Below are 27,436 nucleotides of genomic sequence, written 5' to 3'. Positions count from 1 at the left end.
GTTTGCGAGATACGAGGAATTGAAAATCGGCCGAAGCTTTCCGGCCACCTCCGGCGGAATTGGGGTGGATGGAGACCGGTAATGCGATCCTCGTTCCACGAGCTTCGATTCGGTATATTATTCGACCATTTTGGTTAACGTTTGTGTTTAACCCCCCGGGTACCGGGTATTATTTACCCGAATAAAATATTATTTTATTTGACTGTGTGTGAATTGTGTTCTAGGAGCACGGGTGAGTTGTGGAATCGATCCTATGGTGGATCGTAGGTTAATTGCGTGCTCCAGGTGAGTGATCCACCTTCAAAGTAATTTCGAGAATAAAATTTGTGATTATTATGTGTGATTTGAATATTTGGAATTTAAATTCTATGTGCCAAATATTTAATTGATTTATTGTGGAATTATTGGTGAATTTATTTTGATTAAAAAAAATATGCATTATATAAATTTATGCCATGTGAAAAATTATTTTATGGTCTTGAGAATTTTGAAATTCTTGTGGTTTTAACATTAAATCGGGCATGATTTGATTTTCAAATATTTCAAGGAAAATATTTGTTTATATTGGTGACTTCAATTTTTGTAAGCATGCCCATGGAATATTATGTGATTTAATTATTATACTTCAAGAATTATTTATGCCATTGGGAAAATGTGAATATTTAAAGTGGTGGATTTGGGAGTTGGTGGATTTGAAAATCATGGAATTATGATGTTGATTATAAAGAAATTGTGGAGAATTTTCGGGTTCAATTGGATGGAATAAACCCGTTATGTTTATGGAAAATTTGAGATTTTGATATATAAATTAAATATGTAGATTTTTACGATTTTTAGATGCACCGTGCACGTATTGGTGTTCTGTTTATATGTGATATGGTTAATGTGCACACGGATGTGATTAGCGCGCGGGTGGGTGTGAGTAGCGCACAGGTGATTTTATGAGGTTGTCCTGTGGTTGCCATCGGATGAGGGTAGGCCACCCCTCCATGGCCGGGACACCAGTTAGCAGCGGCGCGGTGGGACACCACGCAACCGTATGCCGTTTCTTTCTATAACCTCCTGTCTGGCGGTACCTTGGGACGCTGAGTACTGTTGGCACCACTGGTATATAGTGGGTGCATCAAGTGATTTTCAGAACTGGAATTTTAAAATAAATATTTTGAAATCGTATTGGAGTTAAAAATATAATTATATACTGTTTCTGGTATTTATTTGATTTGGGATTTTAAATATTTTGGATGCTTGACTTATTATATTTTATTTGATATTTAGTGAATTAATCGATGTCTAGGTTTTCGGGGAATACAAACAAAGGGTTTTGTGAAAAGGTTTTAAAAGGAGAACTTTTCCAACCGAGAGAATTGTAAGGGTTTTGAGAGAAATTATTATTTCCAATTAATTATTACTTATCTACGTTATTACCATGATATTATTATTGTATAGTAGATAGGGTCACTCACTGAGATGATTAGCATCTCATATTTTCAAATTCCGTTCCTCTAGGTACCAGGTTGTTGGTGTTCATCCGGAGCAGATTTGATCCTCATCGCTGTCTTAGTTCGTGAAGTACCCTGTTCTTCTTTATTGCAGTTGTAATACTTCTTTCACTCTTGTTGTATTCTATACTTAGTGGTACTTCATGAAGCTCTGTATACTGTATGGGACACTTATGTATTCATTATGCACTGGATTACTGTTATTTATTTTGAAGTGCTGAAATTTGTGGAATCAATTTGTAGTATCGTGGGAGGAATAAGGAGATGTGTATAGAAGTGTGTTTTCAGTGCAGGAATTTGTGGTAAGTCCATCCCTTAGGGGAGGTTCTGCCGGATTTTCCATAGGAGAGTCCGGTAGGGTTTCCATGGGATCAGGGCTTGTCTAGGGTTCCGGTGAGGAATTTTGGACGGATCCTGACAATTTAACTATGTAAAAATATTAAATATATTAATAAGAAAAATACACCAAAGTAAATAAAATATTTAATGAATTGATTTGTGTTCCAATGTTAAAGTTATTAACCTATAAATTAAAAAAAATTGTAAGAAATTTATTTTTATATGATTTTTGAGCAACACTTTTAAGGATAAAAGCATTGGCTATTATTTTCCATTTTCTTAAAAAAAAAGAAAAAAAAAAAAAAAGAAGAAAGAACCTTGAACTAAGAACAATATACCAAGTAAGACTCACCTCTATAAAACATTTACTTATAGCATTAGTCAAAATTAACAACTTGAAAAGACAAAGAAAAATATTAGAAATTTAGTCTCATTATATTTACTTTATGTAGTATAAACAAACTAAATGTATTAATTAGCAATATACACAAATATAAATAAACTATTTAATTATTTGATTTGTGCTACCAAAAAAATTAACTATTTAATTAGTTTATTTTTGTTTCAGTGATAAAGTTATTTGTAGTAAATTAGGTAAAAACTGAAAAAATTTATATTGGGTGACAAGTTTTATGACAAACGCGCCAGCTATACTATATTTTTTTCATGATTTATTCTCATTTATTGAGTAGTATAAAAACGAATAAATATATAAATTAGAAGTGTACACCAAAATAATTAATTAATTAATTAATTGATTTTTGTTTCAATGATAAAGCAATTTTTTTATAAATTAAATATATATATACATATATATATATATATATATATATTTTTTTTTTACTATATGCATCCCTATAGAGTGGGTTCGTTTGGATATGTGAGAAGAAAATTGAACAAATATCCTCATAGAATGGATGCATTGGGATATATAAGATTGGGAAAAAACTATGGTATGTTTTCTATTTTTATTTGCATTTATATATTCATTTTTAATTTAATTCACAATGTATTATTAATATTTATTTGTAAATTTTGTAGTAAATTGAAAGAGGCACCCAAGATTACATAGAATGTGAGGATCTATGGATAGGGGTATGGATGGGGGAATCTGGAAAATATGCAAATGTAGAAATTGAAATGTTGGTGGAAAAAATTGTGAGTATTTTATTTACATAAAATGTATAATTGTAGTGTTTAACTGTTAACTTTTATCACATATGATCAAGTTTATAGCTTATATATTTTGATGACTGAAATACAGATTTTTTTTTATTTTTAATTTTATATTTTTATTCATTTACTTAAATATGCTAATTTTATTATCATTGTTTCCATGCAACATATATTAATTTTTAGTTAAATATTGTAAGTAAATATTCATTTAATATAAATTTTATGAACTATTAGTTATTTTTTACCGCTATATGTTGTTATGATTGAAATATAGATATTTTTGTTTAGTTTTCAAATGCTTAATTTTATTATTATTGTTTCCATGCATAATATATTAATTTTGAGTTAAATATTGTAATTTTTTAATCGTTTAATCATTTAATATATATTATAGAATGTCCTAAGGAAGACGGTAAAGTAAGGAAAAATTTAGTCTTCACCTCTAGATGATATACTTACAAAAGCTTTGAAGACTGATGAGTATGAAGGTCGACTTAGGTGTAGGGCAAATACTATACAGTGACTAATTTTTTCTACATACCTAGGCAAAGTTCACAAAAAATGAATAAGTTTGAGAAAAGTGAGAGAATTACCAAGTTAGAACTCGTTATTAGTGGTCTTTTGCAAACATTCAAAAAAAAAAATGTGTGACATCGAAAATATTAGTGAATTAGTATCTCCATGAGGTATTAACCTACAGTCTCAGCTTCATACACCTAGACCACAGTCTTTGCATGGAGAGGCATCACATTCTCATACTCATACTCAATTACCACATAAAGACCATGCAGTATATAATGACGATGTTACCAATCTAGGACCTCATCTACTGCTAGACTTGATGCTCTTCTTATTGATTCATCACCTATGACATCTTCAAAGGTATTATAACAAACAAAAAAAAACAATTCGAATTTATATTTACAATTAATATATATGTATAATTTAAATTATTTTTATTCATTTTGTTATATTTATGTTTAATTTTGTTATCATTATTGCTATAAGAAGTATATAAATGTATACATATTTTTTCATATCTTAGTTATTCTAACTTTGTTTATAATACAGGTTGTTAAATGTAGTCTTGTACAAGGCAGTGGTGAAAATATAGTAGCACGTTGTATTTTGATTCCTTCTATCCCATTGGATGTGTGCCGTGGTATTATCCTAGATGATCAAAATTTGAAAGTCACTGTCGATGAGGTGATTGATGAGTTTGCCCCTTTACTTGTATCATCATTTGATATCAAACGTGTCAATTATATAGAAGGAGATTTATTGCATGGCTTAAACATATTGTTATTTCACCATCAGATGAGGTACCATTTGTGCAACTGTATATAATAATTTAAATGTATGTGTGAATAATATATATACTTTTTTGTTATACTAATATTTTGTTTGTTGATATTTGTAAGGAAGTTTGAAAAAAAAAAAACATGCTACATGTAAGGATGCACCTTTTGAGGATGATCAATTTGATGGTGGTGCTACCTTATCAATAGTTACCCCTCTAATCCGTGAGACATCGAATCGATGTTGTCGTTATAAATCATTTATGGACATTTCGTATGACTGAAGGAACCGTAGGGTATGAATAATATTTGTGCATATCAAAGAACAACATAACTGAGTTATCTTTCGAGTGCATCTTGTTCTATGTAAGGTAACTTAAATTTAAATGTGTTTATTTATAATTTTTCAAATCAATTAATTAGAATTATCATTATATAAAATTACATTTTATTTGTAGTTTGGTTATACAAGCACTTATATAATGGATTGATGGGTACACAAGCTGAAGGAAATTATTGTTTTGTTTATCTTGTGATCATTGCAGCAATTGGTCATGCAAATTCTCATGAAAGAATAATAAATATATTGAGTAGATAGCAATATGCAAGACAATGTCATCTACTATTCTTTCCATATTATGCAAGGCATGTTGTATTAATATACTTTGTTACATAATTAATTTAATTATATGACATATTAACTAATAATTTATGAGTTTTTTTTAGCAATAATCAGATGTTAGATGTTGGTGATCTCTACCGAGTAGTAGTATGATTTTATGTTTCATTGAAAAATTATATTCCTACGGAATTTAGATTTTTGCTCGATAAGTAAGTTAATTAGATAATATTTCATTTAATTAATTGTATAATAATTTTTCATAATATTTAAATTTGTTTTGAATATTTATATTTGTATAGTGCATTTATTGAATGGAATCAAGGGAAGACACCCGAAAAAAAGCTTCGATGGCAAAATAACACAAAGGTAATTATTATATTTAAAGTGAGCATTATTAGTTGTTAATTTCCATATTTGTTATGTTACATACTTCTTATCTAATAATATGTTTAAATTAATGTTTACAAATTTAGACTCCTAAGCAGCTTGTGAAACACTGAATGTGGTTATTATATCATTGTTATAATGAAAGATAACATTAGGAGAAATATACTTTATCAAAACTTACAAACAATGCTAATTTTTAACATTTTAATAATTATTTTCTTTATACTAATTAATATTTATTTATTTTGTATATGTTTTAATAATTTTTTAACATAATTTTTTCATGCACAGTATGAGGGTGTAACTTGGTTACAAGAAGATGTCAACTAGCTTAGAGTTGAATGAGTGTCAATGATGATCTCAAACATTTTATCTTAATGAGTATAGTAGTTTAATTTCTTTTGTTTGTACATAACTATATATAAAATAATTGATTAAATAGTAAAATTATTATATGAATTAGTATTTAATTTATTTGAAATATTTTTTTGTTATGCAAAAATTTATTTGAATTTTGTTATCAATTATTTATTTTGCATCCAACTATTAAATAATTTTAATTTGACAAAATTAAACATAATATTAAAATATTTTTTTTTTAAAAAAAAGTCACTAAATACCATATCATCTTATGCTACAAAATGTAAGTGTCGCTAAAACCTATATCAGGCGAGGTTTTGAATGTGAAAGCATCACTAATTACATGCAAAAAAATTTGCTAGCTACCAAAATCAGGAGACGCTTTTCTTGCAAAGCCTCACTAGATAAGATCAGGCAAGCATCGCTAGATAGCAAATCAAGCGATGTTTTTCTAATAAAATTGTCGCTAGATACCACATAAGGTGACCCCCTTTTTTTTTTTTAAATCATGGTAAATATCATATAAGATATTTAAAAAAAAAAATGTCCCTAGATACCAGATCATGCGACGCTTTATCTAATAAAAGCATCACTAAATACTAATCAGGCGACACTTTTCTTAATAAAAGCATCGCTAGATGCCTAATCAAGAGGTAGATACCTAATCAGGCGATGCTTTGAAAAGCGTTAGTTTTGTTTTGATAATTTTAGTGATATTATATTAGGTGACGCTTTGTTAAGTATCGGCTTTTCATTTTACATGACACCTTAATTGCATCTTTTATCTCTGTTAAAAAGAAAAAGAAAAAGAGACATTTGAGGTAAAAAATAAAAAATAAAACAAGACACTTTTTTTTTTTTTTTTGAGTCTAATAACTTGCGCTAAACTCCCAGATAGTAGTTTTGTCCAGGTAGTAGAATGTTAGCAGCTTTTAATTTTAACCTATTACCCAAAAAAAAAAAAAAAAGAAAAAAAAAAGGAAGGAAAAAGGTGGCTTTCTTTTAATTTAAACCGTATATATGCCTGCATTTATAATTTGTTAAATAACTTCTAATTACGATCAAAAACAAAAATAACTTCATATTAATAAAACAACTAATTAAAGCTAAATAACTTCAATTAATTAAATAACTATCTGACACATTTAAGTTGTGAAATAATAAAAATATTAAATAATAAGTATAGGGATTGAAATTGAAGGAGGAATTTATTCATCCATTCAAGAAGAAAATATGTATTTCAGTTTTTTAAATTTTTGGTAAAGAATACGCGTATCTGAATTGGGATTGAGAAGGATTATCCTTAATTTTAATATTTTTTTTTTCTTGACCATAATATTCTTAGCTTGTTGTGCAAGTAAATTAAATAGCTTGCAAAACTAACGAACCGAACGGGAGGAAACCAATTAAGTTGTTGACTCTAAACACCTCGCCTCTACTCTCTTAGTCACAGATTTTCACGAAAGAAGGATATACCTAGATGGGTCCCCGTGAAGTTTGACTTGTTGACAATGAACAAAGATGATGATAACGAAGTAGAAGCACATTTGCTTCAGCTTTCGTTTCTCTCGAATACTGATAGGTCTTTACCCTTCAACATTGATGTCTCCATCAAAGAAATTTAGATACCATCTTTAGGCAATTCTTTGTATTTGCTGATCTGTATGTAATCTTTTACTTACTTGTTCGACTATTATGTTGGAGAAATTATCTAACCATTTTTCGATAATCTTTTATTTACTAGTTTAAGTGTATCATTGGATCTTTATATATCAAAGTTATAAACATATAGAATTTTTTATTTTTTTTAAATGAAAACACATAGAATTTATTTATTAATTTACATATATATAGAGCCATAGTTTATTTACTAGTGATAGTTCAAGATACTGGATAACAAGTTGATAACTGGGGTAGGATTTTTGTAACAATGTGTTTTTCGTGAAATTAGAGTTTCCAATGGTTGATGTGACGGTTCTATATATATATATATATATATATAGTTCGAAAGAAATTTCCAATGGTTAATTAGAGTTTCCAAAGAAATTAAGTAACCATCTTTAGATAATCTTTAGATAATCTATGTATTACTGATCTGTTTGTAATATTTTATTTACTAGTTTTGAGTAGTATTGGATTTTTATATATCAAGCTATAAAGATATAGAATTTAATTTATTTACATGTAGAACTTGTCAAGTTTGTTTACTAGATAACTTGAAACAATGATATTAGAGTTTCCAATGGTTATTGTGGCGGTTTCTATATGTTGTTTGGAAAGGCAAAGTACAATATATGTGATAGTTCAGGGAGCACAATCTTGTTTACCTTAATAGTTCACTACTATTCAAATTGGTTGACCAGCATAAAGGCTGGAAATAATGTTTTGGACCGTTAGCTTTCTTCTTCACTCAAGATTCAACTTTGATTCAAGTATAAGTAGGTTTATGACATACCGATAATTAACTTTCATACCTCTAACAGCCTCATGGATGAGGATACATTAACAACTATTGGAGAAACAGAAAACTACCGCAAGAGAGAGGAATAAATGCTTCAGTCGTCCTTTAAGTACCATAATAGTTTATTTACAAGCATTCTTAACACCGACTCAATAAGTTTAAGCCATTTTGTCAGGACTCATTTATAATCTTTTACCAGAACCTTAGATAAGTCATGATCCTAGAAGAAATCCTACCAGATCATCCTACGAAAAGTCAGGTAACATCTCCCCTAAGGGTTGTGCATGCTTCAAAAATTCCCTGCACAAAAACATAGTCTTATATCATACCACCTTATTCCTCCTATCTCAGCACAAGATATTTCACAAAATGCAACACTTCAGTAACAAAGTATAAGAATATATACTATAAACAATTTAATAAAAAATAATATTTTTAAATATTCATGTCTACCCACACCACCCATTCAATACAGTACTACATTTCTATATGCTTTATGAACATACCAAATGCATAAATATAGATAAAAATATGAAAAAGTAACAATAATAATAGTAACAATAAAAATGAACATAATAATAAGTACAATAATAATTTGCAATAATGATAATATTAATAAGAATAACAAAAAATAGTAATGATAATAATTATAAATAAATAATTACTTATAATAAAAATAATAATTATCACAATAATTAATAATAACAACTACGATCATAATTAACGACAATATCATTGATAAATAATAATAATACTAAAAATAGTAACACCAACAACAACAATAATAATAATAATGACAATAACAATACTAGTAACAATAATAATGATAAATAGTAATAATAATTAAAAATAATAATAGTAAGTCATTAACGACAAATAATAATAATCCCATAACAATTAATAATTTTATTAATAATAATAATAATAACAAATAAGGATAATAATAGAAAATCATAATCATGAATAAATAAGATAAACTAAAATAAAGTAAAATAAAATTTTAAAATTAATAAATATACTAAAAAATATACACACTCATAGCGGAGGTACATATGATACCATATGACATGTTAATATGTGATCCCATGATATCATATGTCGCAGTTACAATGCTATCAATACGGTCCGGAGTGGTTGCCTATAATGGTCATCCGATCTACGGGACTTATAGACAACAAAATTACAAGGCTAAGCTATTCATGAGCCGAATAGGATCATTGCCCCCATACGGTGTGGTACATAGAGACATAACATAATATATATATATATATATATATGAAAAAGATACTTGATGCACCATACGATATATCAGTGGTGCCAAACAATACCCAGCATCCTGAGTACTACCTGACAAGAAGGTGAAAGAGAGAAACTTCAATCAGTTACTTTGGCATCCCACAACGCTGATTGCTAATAGCTTGCCATGATTAAAACAATCGCCCTTCGACCAAGAGAAAGATGGTTGATTCTCACTTTGCGCTATATTTGCCATACCTCGAGCCCATAACTCCTACAGGATGCCCATACATTATATGCACCTTAATCCATAATGACAACCATCTTGCGGTTAAAGGCAGATATGGCTGGTGTTTACTCTGTATTATACTTGCCTATCCTCTCTCAACATAGCTCACAAAGGGCAACCATGAATATAACTTGCTTGCTGATTCATAACATAATAAACAATCATCTTGCGGCTGAGGAAGGGGCGGCTGATGCTCACTGTCCAAGTGTACTTGCCAACCCTTAGGTCCATGGCTCCCACAGGATGACCACACATACTTGCATGCTAATCAACAATACAGTATAGAACACTAGTACTGTATGGTGCATCTAAAAACTATAAATACTTTACAATATCATAAATATCGAGATTCGATAAAATATAACCGAATTTATACACTTTTACTAAATCCATAAAATGTCATGTTCTCTTTTAAACAACCATATAAATCCAACAATTTCATAAAATTAATTTCTTCCACAATAATGTCAATTTCGCAATTATCAAAATACAAAATATATTGTATACACTAAAATTTATTATTTTCTTAAATCATTAAAATTTATTTATGCAAAAATTATATTAAATCACATAAAATTCACATATAATTTAATTTCACATAAATACATTTTATCATACAAAATAAATGCAGCAATAAATAAAAAAACTTTTTTATGCGACACATGCTTTACGGTCTACGGGAGAAGATGCCCCAATAATCACATGGTGTACCCTACAAACCCATTACTTTTTTTTTTTTTCTCGAAAATCTTTTTTGGTAATTTGTAAGAACAAGAAATTGATTAAGAAAAAAAGTCATGATCAGTGACAAATTTATAACAGTTAAATATAACATTCATTGACAACATAACAAAGTACTGTCACTAAATTATGCTATAGTTTTACCATCATACACACCAATGATTTATCCAATAAGAATCCAATCAATAATCTGATAAAAAAGCAGATGAAAGAAATAATAAAATGTCTAACACGAAGAAAAATAAAGCTAAGAAGAAAGTTAAATCCTTTCCTCCAACAAGTATAGCTAATAAGGTTATGCTAATCTGCACTACATTCACAAACTAGATTTGGAGCTCCAAAGAAAATGGAGAAGGAATACAGTTGTGGGAAGTAATTAAAGCAAATAATGAGAAAAATTACTTTTATTCCAATTTATCATTGCCCAAAAAAAGCCAAATGCTATAGAGTGTAATTAAAATCAACATCCTATTCACTTTTCATATTTTCACTTTATAAGCTACTTTACACTGTTAGATATTTTGTATGCAATAAACATAATCATATAATTCATTTACAGGGTTTGTTTAGACCAGTAATGGGATTGGCTTGTCCGTCTTCTTGTAATAATCCTCTACGAACCTATTTTCTTGAGATAAAGATTGAAGTCTTTGATGCAGCAACCTATGATAGTGTGATGGTACAAATCGCTTCCTCATGGCTCATTTCATTTGTCGCCATGTAGTAATGAAGTCATCACCAACTCTTCTTTAGGTGTTTTGCTCATTAGTCCACCATTGGAGTGCATAGTGTCCAAATTCCATGGCTGTCAATTTAACTTTCTTGGCCTTCGAATAGTTATGATAGTTAAAAATCATCTCCATTCACTCCTCCCATTCCAAATAAGCTTCCATGTCACTTTTTACTATGAAAGGTGGAATGTTTACCTTGATATTCCCAAGATCATTATCTTCATTCCTTGCTGGTCTCCCATGGTTTTGCCTTCCTTGGAGTGCAAAATTGTCAACAAACTCCTCCTCCAAGTCATGTTCAAAGTTACCTTCCCAAAATTACTCTCTAGGTTGCCCTCGGCCCCCATGAGCATCAAACCTTATATTCGAAATTCCTTGGGATGTTTCTAATCTGTCCATCCTTTGATTTATATGGTCAAATTTAGTATTCATCTGCTATAATTGCTCTAAGACAGCCCTCATATCCGTTTGCTCATCACTCCCCGTAGCTCGGGATTCACCTTTAAATCCTACGGACTCTTCTTCATTAATTCTCAATGGTGGATCTCCTTTTCTCACCCTTGAATCTGCCATGTTAGTATGAATAACACAAAAATAAAATAGGACCTCACCAAATTCACTCCCTTACTTGTTTCACTCGATCAAGGTCTCGACATTCATGTTTGCACACTAGTTTAGGCTTTTACATTTTTTTAAGCTCACACTCTCTTGCCTTTTTCCACTCGAAGAATTATCTCAAAGTTCTAATTAAAACACCCACAAAATAGCAATTAGATCACAAGTATGTTTTAATTAAACTTATCAACAAAACAGTAGCAAAAAAGTAAACAATACCGAGTGAATTTTTAAATACCTAATTCTTGGCTTTTCTAAGCAAAAATAAGGCAATTTAACAAAGGAATTTTTAAAATCAATAAGAACTGGACCAGATGGTAGAAAATTAAGAGTTCAAGAATAAAATTTAGAAAAAGAAATTCAAACACAAACGAGAATCAAATCAAACAAAAATATAAGATAGTTGTTGGTTGTTGTTCTTTGTAATTCAAGTTTTTGTATCAAATCCTTTAACTAATTTTAATCCAAATAATTTTAGCACTCACAAATACAAATTTTCAGCAGCAAATAAAGTTCCAGCAACACCAAAAATAGCAATTCCACACCAAAAATCCACTAAACCCGTGACCTCCAACAACAAAATATAAATTTGCAACTTTTTTTGTAAATCTATATATGTTGCCGCAAACACACTTTTTCTTTTTTTTGAATATATGAACGCAAATATTTAAGATCAAAACAGCAAAGAAAAATCCCCAATAAACTAGATTACGAAGAACAAAGATGAAAACAACCAACAAACTAGGAAACAAAAATACGGTAAAACAAGGAAATCCTAATTTAACTAGGAATGAAATTTTTTTTTTTTTAAGATGCTGAATATGTATGAGATGGATGCAACCTTAACCTAATGCTAAAATTGTAGATTAACACAAAAAAAATAAAAACAAATAAAGATAGATCAAACCTGAATAAAATTTGGCTATGATACCAAATGATACGGACCTAGGATGACCTACACCTAAACCCGTATTATATTAGCTCGGATCTAGTTATATTCAAGTTCTAATGGCTACCTCAACCTCTAACCAACCTGTGATTAGAAACTTTGGTATAACAAAGATGCCACAATACCTGATGGATATCCTATTGATAAGTCAAACTAAAACACTCACTCACTAATGGTGTTTTAGGTGTTCAGAGAGAACAAAGAGAATTCAATCTCACAAATAATTTTTCGTATGAATAATATACTAAATATTATTGATAAAACAAGCCTTTAAATAGGCTAAAAAGTTACAAAATAAAACCCTAATTAACTAGGTAAAACTGGCCACATAGAATAAGAAACCTAATGATAGCCGAAAATCACCTCCTTTCCAAATCTAATTTGGATTAATTAATTCCTTAATTTTGAAATAGGAATTAATTAATTTAAAATAAAAATAATAAAATAATAACTTTCCAAGGTTTATTTGTCCAGCAAATAAATAAATAAAAACCAAATAAAAGACTAATTTCCTAAAACAAAAAGTCAAAATCAATCTCCAGCTTGTTTGGGCTCTAAATTAGCTTCCATATGCTATGTAGGATGCCAAATATTATTAATAATGATTCTCACATATTTCCCCTTGATTGAAATAGGTCAAACTTGCTTGAACAAGAAGAACAGTCAAAGCTAGCGGCTAAACATCACATTTTCGGCCAAATTTACTTGCTATCCGTACAAGCCCATTTTAATTGCCTTTGAAGCTACTTTTACTTGATTCCATAACCTCTTAATGATATTCATTGAACCCATAAATTTTTGGAACCATTTCTTGCTGCCTGGAGTTCATATTGACACGAAAATAGCTACCCAGGTCCATATCGGTCTCCACCACTTGGATACTTAAAATGGGTCTTGTCTCTTCAAGTATTGACAAGCTCTTTTGAGAATTAATTACTCCCTGAATAAAAGCAGTTAGATTGTCCTTAAATCTCATAGCTTGACCCCTAGTGATTAGCCTAGTCTTCATCCATCTCAGGTTATCACCCCAGTATGTTGTCAGTTGTGCGAGCTCGAGCGGATTCTCATCAGTGAGAGCAAAGGTCCAAAATTTCTTGTTTGTCAAAGATAAAAATGTGTTGATTCCCACTTTTGATGTTCTTGTCAAAGATTTTGTTGTTCAATAATTGTGGAAGTAGTAGTCAGTCAGGATTGAACACATTGAAATAAAATGAGATATTTTGGTTACAGCTGATGCTAATATATGCCTTTTGACAAGGTCACAGAGGGTTTGAAAATTTATTATACCAATGACTATAAGGTTTATTTGCAAGAACATGAGTTTAACATAAGTAATTAACTAAGTTTAATCACTTATGAAGACCAAGAGAGACTAGTGAACAGGCATAAGCTTGACTCGTTACCGAAAGGTTTAGTCAGAAGGAGGTAATTGACTATAAAGAGACGTTCTCTCGTGTATCTAAGAAGGCTTTTTTTTTCTTTTTTCTTTTTTAGAATCAATAAAGTGATTATGATTAATTTTGATTTGAAAGTTGTATTATATAGATGCTAGAACTGCTTTCTTAAATATATATAGTCCAACTACTTGGCTTTTGAGCAGTTGGGAATGAAAATTTAAGATGCCTATTTATGATCTTAAGTAAGCCTCATGCAATGATATCTCATTTTTATGAAGTTGTCACCTAAAATGGTTTTAGAGAGAATGTTATTGATCGGTGCATATATTTAAAGATCAATGGGAGCAATTTAATATTCATACTATTGTATGTTAAAGATATACTATCAGCAACCATTGATACTGACCTATTGACTAAGACAAAACAGTTGTTTTGTTGCCATTTTGATATGAAGAATCTTAAAGAGATTTTATTGGTACTAAAAACAAAGATTCTTCAAGACAAGGCTAAGTGTATATTGTAATTGTCTTAGGTAGAGCCTATATTGATAAAATTTTATTACGTTTTAATATGTACAATATTCTCCTAATATAGTATCGGCGGTATCAGTTATAAACTCTCCAGGGACCTGTATCCTAATGATGGGAGAGTGATAAAAGGGAATAATTATAATAGTTTGATATTCTTTTGCATTTAACAGTTTTTTGTTCATTCAAGATTGCACACAATTGGATATTGTTTATATTGTGGATGTGTTCTTGTAAATGGTGTTGAGTATTCCTGGTTATATATACTATGAAACAGCCATTTTTTATTTTGACACCAGCGCACCACTACTTTGATGCAATGGGGTTTTGTAAGCTGATTATAATGGCTATATATATATATGTTTAAACATTTAACTTTAGAAATGTTATTTATCATGACAATAGAAGCTATTTTATGAATTGAACAAGCACTTATAACTTCATTGATTGTAGAGGCAAATTACATGACATGTTTGATACTATGATACAGGATTTTGGATACACTTTTATAATATGGCCAATTATATAGTTATGGTAAGTCGGCAGCTATATCATTTTGGTTGAGGTTTCATTTTATAGTGTACACACCTGCTACAAGATGGTGGTAGACCCAGTAACAAAGGCTAGCCTATAGACTTATTTGAGGAGCATATATCTCTGTATGGGTGTGTAGCAGTTGAGATTACTATAGCCCAATTGGAGTTTTGTAATTTGTAATAATTTTCATGTTATATATAATACATGATTGAGTATTGCCTTGTGAGCAATACATGCATGTATGTGGACCATTATAATTTGATGTTTATTACAAATATTATTACTCCTTATGCTAGCAGGATTGTTTGGGATTTTAGTCTCTGTATATATATATATATATACGTTGATCCATAGATATCATGGTTAGTCCCTACTACCTAATTTAATTATGTTGTTATACCATGTCAGTACACAATGTGCTTGAATGAAATGGTATCATGTGTTGGGGATTGCTCGTGGTAAGGTAAATTTCTAATACCTAGATTGAGTTTATGGCATGCAAAGTACTCTATTGAAATGGTATCAAGTTTTGGGAGATTTACTGAGGGAATCTCTACTACCTAGTCTGGTATATTGTTGTGTCATGTCGGCATGCTATATGCTTAGATGAAATGGTATTTTGATTTAGGAAATTCTGTAATAAATGAGTTTGTTGTTATTTGTGATGATTATACAATCCTAGTGGAAGACTATTAGATATTTTGTAACTAGACATAATCATGTAATTCGCTTATAGAACTTGTTAATATCAGTAATGGGACTGACTTGTTTATTAACTTTTTCAATAGAGCCCTTAGGCACATACTCTCTGTAATACTTTAATTGACCTATCGGACTGAATGACCCATTCTCTCTAAAAGCCCAGTTGGCTTATTCCCCTGTTTTTATCATTATATTATAATATTATTATCATTCATTATATATTATATTTATTATTATCACTATTATTATTTTATTAAATATTATATATATATATATACATATAAATAAATTGGGAATAAGTAACTCGAGAGAATAATATGATACATACAATTTAGATTAGGATTATGAAGCATCTACGATGCCTATTTGGTGAAAATCTAGGGGAGAAATGTTAAAGAGAAGTGTGTCTATTAGGCACTACCCCTGTGTTCTGTTTTGCAGATAGATTTAAAGGATTTGAAAAATCAATAGTTGTGCTTAAAGGCTAGTACATTATATATTCAAATATAGTATATGCATGTGTATAAATCCTAGGTTTATAGTGTTGTAATTGATACATATTAATTATTCATGTTATGGTAGCACTGACATACACTTGTAGCAGAAAAAATAAATTAAACTATACAATTAGGGGGAATTTTTCCACAGCCAAATTACAAGAAAACTTTTCAGTTAAAAAAAATATGTATATGTGAATTATAATTCTTATACTAAAACTTTTTGTGTGGCATCCAAAATGCAAAATCAAGTTGGCTTTTGAGTGTCCTTGATGTCCAAAAACCTGATGATAAAGCAGGGAAATAATAGATTTGAAATTAAGGACATTTATATGAATAATTAGAAATAAAAAATGATAAATAATTAATAAATAAATAAAGCACTAATACATTACCTAGGCTTAACGTGCACCAAAATGATATCATCATCCTTCAGTCCAAATGTTATCAGGGGTTGCTTCTGCACCAACTTTCTCTCCATCAAAACAGATCACTAAATTCTGCTGGTCAAGTTCAACATTATCTGCATACAATTTAAACAGCGGCTCCAACTTGTCATCCGATACAATTAGAAAAGGTTTACTTGAATAGTTCAAATATTTTGATAACATATAACTCCCATTATATACTAAAAATATCATTAACAAAATTTGTAATGTAATGACATTATGTAAACATCTTATGTAAAATAGAGAGGAATAAAGATCATAAACAATCTGACAAGAAATTTTATGAGAGATTTAACATGAAAATGATCTAAAAGCAAAAGCATAGAGCTTAGACAAATAAATAAAAGAGTATATGCAATTCATACCACCAAATAATCAAACAAAATTCATTCAAAGTTATCCCAAACACCAAATCTTTTATCTTGGGTAAACATCTTAATGACTTTTTATAAAACCCTATAAAATAGAAGCTTGAAACCTACTAAAGGGAAATTTAAAAAAAAAAAAAAAGAACAAAAAAAAAACAAAAACAAAAAACAGAAAAAAAAAAAGAAAGAAAAGAAAAAACAAAAGGAAAAACAAAAACAGAAGAAAAAAAAAAAAACTCTCACATGGTTGATGAAAAGTTCAATTTTTAATATAATATCTCATGATAGTTTTTCTATTCCAGAGTTTTATTTTAACTGAACAATGAAAAATAAATTCCTTTATCACTAAAATCCTTTTCCCTATTTATCAATAAAAACAAAAGAGAATCCTTTTCACCTAGTGTTTCCAAGTATTTTTCCATTGAAAATTTGTGAACGTTCATGGTAAGTTAAATGTTAACATACAGAGTAAATGCAAAATTGATGAGCTCCTTCCTTATCTTGAGCATAGAGAGCAATGGTAACCCTTCATTTTGAGATTTCGATGGTCCTTCTACAATGGCCATCAAAACTAAGGGTAGCAATTTAAATCATGATACGGTGACACGATTAGAAAATAACATGAAGTTAACGGGTTTGAGTTTATTATAAATAGGATTCGGATTAAATTCGGATAAACCCATTTAACACGATTGATAAACGTGTCAGTTTCGGATTGACCTGTTTAACCCAAAATTGATCCAAATTGATCCGTTTAATTAAGCGTATCAATTTCGTGTTGATCTATTTAACCCAAACCCCACACGATTATTATCGGTTTAAATTATAACTTTAATATATCAAATTTATTATTAATAAAACTTTAACTAATACTTTTTTATTACTATATATCAAGCTTAGTTAATGTTATACTATTAATTTTCTTTTATTAATTAAAAATAAAAAATAAAAATTATTGAAATAATGTTTATTTACTTAAATATAACATGTTTAAACATATATGGATTTATCAACATCCAGAAAATAAAAATCAATTTGCCCAAGAGTATTGGAGATGTAGAAAATTAAAAACATAATTATTAATAAAGTTTTTTATATTATTTTTAAAAAAGTAGTATTAGATTTATTATGTATATATATGTATCTATATTTAACTATTATATGAGATTGTTATATTATCAAATCAAATGTTATATTATTGTAAATTTGTAACTATAATTATATGGTTTTACATATATATTTTAATTTTGAATTAATTAATGGCTAAATTATTTTTATTTTATATGAAATAATTAATTTAAATAAGATAATATATTGAATTAGATAAATTTCATGTAAATGAGTTAATTTCGTATAAATGGGTCAATTTCGTGTAAACGGATCGTGTTGACCTAAATTGACCCGTTTAATAAACGGGTTATACGGGTCGTATCAGGTTACCTGTTTATTAAACGGACCGTGTTCGAGTTGAAGATTTCTTACACAATTAATAAACGGGTTGAATTCGGGTTGAGCAATTTCAACATGATTAATAAACTAGTTAACACGAATGCGACACGGTAATACAATTTACCATCCCTAATAAAAACAAACAGCTTATGAAGCCCTTTCTGTACAGACTCCACAAGTTTCAACACTTCTTCTTTTGATTCTGCAATCGTGCACATGATGCTAGCTCTTGCTTCTTTAACCTACTTGCATAAAACATCTTATAGGGAAAAAAAAAAAAAGAAGAAGAAACTTGGTAAAATAAATTACCAGCTGGAACAATTTTTTTTTTTTTGAAAAATATATATTTGTATCATTACACAATATTAATGTCTAGATGACAAAAATGAACCATAAAGCTTTAGAAGGGAAGCTAAAAGGTTAAACATATTAGAATACTTTCTTTCTAGTTCACTAAAAAATTCTAACACCATGTATCCACGTAGAATATATATAATATACAGATATATAGATATATGCATTATCCCAAAATATCTCTTTTTCTGTGGTTTATAACTTTATTAAGGATAATGTATCTTGTATGTTTAGATTGACAAAAGGAAAATGATAGGACAACTTTAGGATATTCAAATAGTGAATGAGAACAAAATTACATAGTGGAGGTGGGACATCCAATCGAGGTAGAAGAAGCATAAATGAAGGAAAGGCAAAAGTAGATGTAATATTCATGCAAAATAGTTTTTGGGATTTTCTTGTCCTATTCTATTTGATTAAGAAGTTATTTATATTAATGAAACTAGCATCTATCCCCGTATGATGTACGGCATATGCCATAATAGATGATTTTAAAAATAATATATAATAATTAATTATATTTAAAAAATTTATTTCTAATAAGTATATTTAGATTTTTTTTTTCAATCTATACTATAAAAGTTTGTTAAGAATTATAAATTTAACCTTTACATATAATACTATACAATCATAGAATTCAAATTTAAAAATATTGACCGATATAATTTTTACATATATGAAATTTTTCTATCTAATTTTTTCATTTATGGAATTTAAATTCAAATTAAAATGCATTTATGTAATTTAATTCAAATTCAAATATATTTAAATAATATTTTACATCTATAGAATTTAAATTCAAATTCAAATGTATTTTTTTATTCCTTGTAAATAATTAATTTCTATATATTAAAAACTCATAATGTAATTTGATTATTTAATTAATTATTATTATTATTGTTGTTGTTGTTATTATTTATCCTATAAACACATTTTTAACTTATAAGGTAATTTATTTATGAAATTCAAATTAAAAAATATTTATTTAATTTTTTTCATTTATAAAATTCAAATTCAAAGGTATTCATGTAATTTAATTCAAATGCAAATACATTTATATAATATTTTCCATCCATGGAATTCAAATTCAAATCCAAATATTTTTTTTTTCTTTGCAAATTATAAAAAATTTTATTTTAAATTCTTATAATATAATTCAAAATTTTTGCATAAATGTGTTTAATATTCTAAATCTCATTATAATAAGTTTTTAAATAATATAATTAAAATTGATTATATATTGTTATTAATGAATCCAACATTTATGTAATGTTTATATCAAACAAAAATTTATTAAAATAAAAGTATTCTAGTCATTGCGTTTCATTTTTTCTTATAGAAAAATAATAATATTTATCACACTTTTATCAAACATTATTACGATTATCAAACACTATATGTATATCTTAAACATTTTTTGGAAAATATTAAAAAAATACATTATTTATCATAAATATTTTAGTAAGAAAATAAATCTCATTATTTATTACCGCATTTAAATCTTATTATTTTCTAATTAAATTCTATTTATTACTGATCATATATATATATATATTACCATAATTTTAAGATTACTTTTAAATGCAACTTACAATATATATATATATATATGATTACATCTATTTAAGTACATCTTAAATATATATATATATATATACACATATATATCTTTTGTCAACATATATATATATATATATATATATATATAAGTACATCTTAAACGTTTTTTGAAAAATGTTAAAAAAAAAATGCATTATTCATCATAAATTTCTTGGTAAGAAAATAAATCTCATCATTAGTTAGTGTATTTTAATCTTATTATTTTATAATAAAATTACATTTATTACATATCTATTGATATGGATATGCATTAGTTTATCAAATTATTATGCAAAATATTGTAATGATAAAAAAATCTTTTATTACACACACACACACACACACACACACACATATATATATATATATATTTTTCCTTATCTTTTAAAATTTTAAAAAGAAACTGAATAAGAAGCTAAATCTCATTATTAGTGTATTTATGGTTACATATTTTTTAAGGATATCAAATAAGAATATCAATCTTATAATTGAAATCTATATATTAGAATATTAAAATTTCATTTATTACATATACATATATGAATATGTATTAGTATATGAATTTTTTAAGTGAAATATATTTAATAAAAAGAATATCTTTATTATATAATAAAATAAGGAGATTAATCTAATTCTCAATTATTGTATACAAAATCTTGTTATTTTGCAATAAAATAAACATACAAACTAATAATAATATTTATATGAATTATATATTTTTTTTAATATTTTCTTATAAGCACATAAAATATATGTACTCTAATTCAAATATATACATACAATATTCTTTATCGTTGTTTCCTTATTTTGCATTTTGTATTTTTTATTATCTATTGAGAATATGGTATAAATATATATATATATATATACACAATATTATTTACTATATATATATATATATATATTATCATAACTTTAAAATAACCAGAATGTGTCACTTATTAATTTATAGCCAAATATATTTGATTTATTTGGTAAATAAATAAAATTAAATATTTTATTTATTTTAAATTTGTTTCAAAATTATTACATATGTAGTTATTATAATAATAATAATAATAATAATTTATAATTTAAAAATAGTAATAGCTGCATTATTGGATAATTATCTCCAAGATCTTCCCTATGAGCCTGAATATACTTGATCAAAATTTGGTCTTCCTAAATCGTCTATCTAATATAATAATATATATATACATATATATATATTAGTTGGTAATAAAATAAGATCAAATAATTTATTTTAAAAATAAATCTTAGTTTACTATGTTTAACAATTATAATTTATGATATTATATTTTTATATCTATATAAAAAGATATTTTTATTAATTTCTATATAACCATATTTGTATATGTAAAATTATTTAAAGTATATGTGCAAATACATATTTGACTTATTTGATAAATAAAATAAAATCAAATATTCTATTTATTTTAAATTTATTTCAAAATTGTTACCATATGTTATTTTATCAATTGTTTGATAGTTATTAATAGTTATATAAAAAATTGATTATATATATATATATATTTAGTTATAATCATAAAAAATAAGATAATAAATAAAATAATATAAATAAAAAATATATTTTTGGAGAAAATTTGGGAGAAGGGTATGCTGACATGTGGTGCATAAAAATATATTTTTGGAGAAAATTTGGGAGAAGGGTATGCTGACATGTGGTGCATACTCTTCTTCTTTTATATATTATATAGATTATTTTCTTTTCTATAAACAACACAAAGAGAAAGTTCAAAATAGAAACTTTCTATTGCCAATTCCTTCAAACAACTTTTTATTACCCATAAGAAAAATAAATAAATAAAAAAAGAGCAATAGAGTCTAATCAAAATCTAGAGGCAAAATAAAAATAAAAAAAAAAAGTCTAGCAAATAAAAATGTTGACTTTGTGTATATGTACCTCGAGTCTTTAATGGTCGAATTTTCATCTATTGCCTTAGAGGAAATCGAAGTTGAACAATCTTGATGTAGTTTTAAATTTTCAACCTAATCCAAATTCCCAATAAATAAATAAATAACTTAAATAAATGAATAAAATAGTCAGAAAAATGTAGGAATAGAACCATTTATTGGACTTATCTTCTGTATTGTGCTTGGGAAGGAAGTCATTTCCTCATCATATATTCCTTGGTTGGCCTATTTGACAGCACAGAGGGTGAAGTGAATGACGAAAGATTGTTTCTCAGTTTGGTATTTTTGAATACGTTGATCGATTTTTTGAAGTTTGGACCGATATTCTTCCTTATTCTGGTTGATTATTTGTAGAACAAGTTCAACCCTGTTGTAGTCATGTTGTCTAGCTTCAAAGCCTCTCTAAATCAAAAATCCTCGATTTGATAGTAGCTCCCATGTAGTCTCTAAGATGCTGGATTTTACTTCGTTTTCTCTTCTCCATTGACTAGCAAGCAAATCAAGAAGTGAGAAAGAGAGGGTTATAGACTAAATCCCATTGCTCGTCCAATCTTAAAATATCAAATTTATTGTGTAAAAACATAGAAGCAAGTTGAATTACCTGATAGTTGTCTTTTCCTTCTAAATTTAAAAGAAATTGGGATATGGGTTTGGTAACAATCGTGTAGGACAAAAAAAGGGGTCTCTTTTTACATGTTATTGTAATAATTTGGTTTCTTTCTTCTTTACCTAACTGTATATGTGTAAACAACTTTGCAAGTTTATTTTTTTGGTTCAGCTTCTTCTTTAACTACCCCAAATCCTAGTATATGTTGCACTTTATTTATTTATATTTTTTAGTTTATATACTTGGTTCTGTTTTTTCACTTCTACTCTTGAATTATTTGAATTTACAACGGCTATTTTTTGTAAATGTACCGTTGCTACTAAGGGTGGCAATTTGAATCATGACATGGTGACACAACTCGAAAACAATACAGAATAAATGAGTTTGGGTTTATCATAAATAGGTTCGGATCATAATTAGGTTAACCCTTTTTTTGGGTTGACCCATATAACTCAAAATCGATCCATTATGACCCATTTATTAAACGTGTCAGTTTCGACCCAACATGATTATATACCTATTACAACCTATTTAAATTTAATTTTAAATTATAATTTTACCCAAAGTGATTTTTTATAAAAGGACATATATTGAGATTTATGTATTGTGTATTAGGATTTGCAAATATAATTTGAGGGTATATTACTATAAAATTTAAATATTGTATCTTAATTTTTTAATACTTAAATTATTTTTATGTTGTCTTTTTAATTATTATTTTTAAATCATTTTCAAATAGGGAGCTTGATTTTCAAGTTAGTAGAATAGATATATTAATAAACAAGTTAATTTTCAATAAATAGATTAGTTTTAAATTAATATGTTAATTTTCAATAAATAAGTTAATTTTTATGTTAATAGGTTAACATTCAAGTTAATAGGTTAACAAATTAACATGACTTGTTAAAGTAATCATGTTAAATGGGTTGTGTTGGATTGACCTATTTATAAACAAGTTGGGTTCTGTGTTTTAGATACCTGACACAATTAATAAATGGATCGGATTAGAGTTAAGCATTTTTTACACTATTATTAAACGGGTCAACACAAACACGACACGTGGACACGAATTGCCACCTCTAGTTGCTACTAGAGCCCATTGGGTAGTGGAACGTGGCTGAATGAGAGCTTAGAAGAATAGCCAAACCCCTTCAGCGGCCAATATTCGAGTCTCACCCAAGGAAGAAAATATCGGTGAATTTACCGAAATATGCCGAAATTATCGGGTGTTGCCATCCATCGACTCCGAAGAGGGGGGAAGCAATTTCTATTGGCCATGTCATGGAAACATGGTTGGTGTCGCTTAGTTTCATCATTGTCAGAACTAATCGGTGGAAATGTCAGGAAACTTGTGGAAATTCCGATGAAATTCGATGGCTACCTCTGTTTCTCATCTTTTCTGATCTTTCCCAAGAATCCCAACCAGTTATCTTTCCCAACAACGGTGACCCTGCTGGGTTGTTTAACTGTTTGAGTGTCGGGACCTCCACCTAATCAAAATCCAAATGAAAGGTAAATACAAAGAACTTGACAAGTCAAATATCAATGTTATGATCTACAACTAGATATGCTTATCCGATGATTATAAATTTGAAACAGAAAAGATTGCACAGCTTTTTATTACAATGAAAAATGTAAAGGATATTCCCACATGATATGGTAAAAAGGAAGGATGTGAGACGTTGAGAGAGAAAGGAAGAAGAGGAAGAGGGGGAAAACCCAAAAAAAAACAAAAAAACAAAAAAAAAAGGAAAAAGAAAACAAAATGATCTGGGAAGAAAAGAAAGAACGTAGAAGGAGAAAAAGAAGGGGGTGTAATAATAATAATAATAAATCAAATCAAACCTATCTTTTGTCTATTCTTTGATAAAATAAAATAATTATTAATAGTATATTTAGTTTAATTTATATTTTTATAATATATTATTTTATTGATATAATATATTTTAGAACTTTTCAACACAAATTGATAGTTTTGCTAAATTTTTGAATCGTACTCAATTATTTTTTTTTTATCACATTTAAGTTAAATTTAATGGGAATTAATGAACAAAAAAACGGATATTTTTAAATTGTTTCAAATTATATGATATTTTTTAAAATATAGGTAAAATATAAGGGTTTATATAATATTAATTCTTTTTTGAATATACTAATACATTCTATTTAAAATTTTAAACCAAATTTATTGGAAAAGAATTTTAAATAAATATTGTTTATTAATAAATACTATATTATACAAACATCAACACTTTTTATATCATTTTTCACTTAAATTTCAATAGGCAGAAACTTTAAATATGCTTTTGACTAATGGTAAAAAAATGTTTGAATATTGGTATAAGAAACATTGTATATTCTTTTCTTACAATAATTTTTAATATTTATGAACTATTTTATTATTATTATATTTTAATTATTGTATTTTTATACTATTTTACTATATTATTTTATTTCATATGCAAAAATCTATATTTTAAATTAAATATTTATAATTTTTATAATTTTATCGATAATTTATTTGTTTGTTCTCTCGTTTGGGATTTCACTCCCAGTTTCATCCATTTGTTTGATTAATTTTTTAAATTGCTTTTAAGATTCCAAACGCTTATCTGCATTTGAATTTTACTATCAAGTTCATCAATTTCTAATTTGTTCCAGTATCTCGATTCTAATCTATATTGATGGATTAATCCTTTCTTCGCTGCTTTTGAGTTTCAATTTAATCCCTTTTTTTATTTTTTTTTATTTTTACGTTTAGTTGACCATCGTGGAACCCAAATGCCAATTATACTTCCATGAAATAGGAGCTATTCAGAGTTCTTGGGCTGACTTTGTTGAGTAACTTCTTTCTGTACTTTTTAAATGGAAAAGGAAAAAGAATTTAGTTAATTGATTCATAATGTTTCAGGAAGCATTATCCCATATTGTAAAATACTTGTTTAGAAAATTGTTTCTTGATTGTTGGCTCATTCTTGTTTGTTTTAATTTGCAGAATCTTTGAAAGTTGCTGAAGGAAGAAACTAAGAGATTAACCCTTGAGAAAGGGACTCTTGTTTCTATCGGGCATGAGGGAGCAGGCATGTACTTTCCCTTTATACTCTATGTTTTAGTGCTTTTTAACATTAACCTTGTCTATATAATACTCGGGCCTGGAGTGCATATTTTTGCTATTGCTGAACGATGTCTTATGGTAATATGAACTACTTTTGTGTAGAGGTGCCAGTAAGATCTCTGGAGTCAGTCTAATTGGGAAGTGCCCATATTTTTGAATAAGTAGTTGTGATAAAGAAATTGTTAGATAAGAAGCCTTTGTATATGAACATATTTTTCTTTAGCTTGTGCCTGGTTAAAATTACTTTTTCATTAACCATTTTCTACTGATGTGTGTTATACAGCTTAGAGTTAGAATGATACTTATAGAGGATACTTATACTATTTCTCTGTCTGGAAACAGGGCAGCTTTCATTTCACTTATAAATTTTCCTTTGAATTCCATTTAGTTCACAAGAAAATGACTTATTATTGTGATATTAGGGGCCTGATTTCCTATAGCATTTTATTGTCGTAGAATATTCCTGTGGTTTCTCATTAACTTAATATTGTGATTTTGCATGCCTATACCAGAACAGAAGGTGAAGAATTACATAAAGGCGTAGAGGTATGGATACTTAAATCAATAAGATTTCATTATTACCATCGACAGCAACTTACCTTTATTTGGGCATATTTCTGCACCAGTACTGTCACAGAAATTTTCTCAGTGGACATGGTTTAGTTGTTTGAGCATGTAGTGACATGCCTGTGTACTTACACATCAAGGATATGTAAGATTCAAATGGAAGCGTTAAAAAGTTCATTGTGTTTAATTTCCTTTTTTTTTTTTCTTTTTTTTTTTTGTTTTTGCCCCCTCATTCTTTAGGCTGCAAATTGTAGTTTATCTATATATAATGTCAAGTAAAAGTTTTATATTAACATAGATTGCTCATTTCGGTTCTTTTGTCTTTCTTCTGATGAATCTTGTTATATTTTTTCGATGCTTAAGTTGATTTTTGATTGGAAACTCGCTAGGCATGTCTGTAGCTTATCACAACCCAAAACAGTAAGTCTTGGTAAAGTTGAATTTTTTTTTTTTTTTTTTTTTTGTGGGTAGAAATGGAAATGCCATTTCTTGGTCTCAGCTCTGTAGGAAACTTCTTCATGCCTCTTTTCTGCCAGGAGGAGTAGAACCTGGATCTATTACTGATATGTACGGTGAATTTCACTCTGGACAGACTTTAACTGTGTCACTTGCCAGCCTTTTTAACATTTG

The sequence above is a fragment of the Ziziphus jujuba genome, chromosome 12 (genome assembly GCF_031755915.1).
Source record: "Ziziphus jujuba cultivar Dongzao chromosome 12, ASM3175591v1".
Classification (NCBI taxonomy): Eukaryota; Viridiplantae; Streptophyta; class Magnoliopsida; order Rosales; family Rhamnaceae; genus Ziziphus; species Ziziphus jujuba.
Note: the sequence above shows the minus strand (reverse complement) of the source record.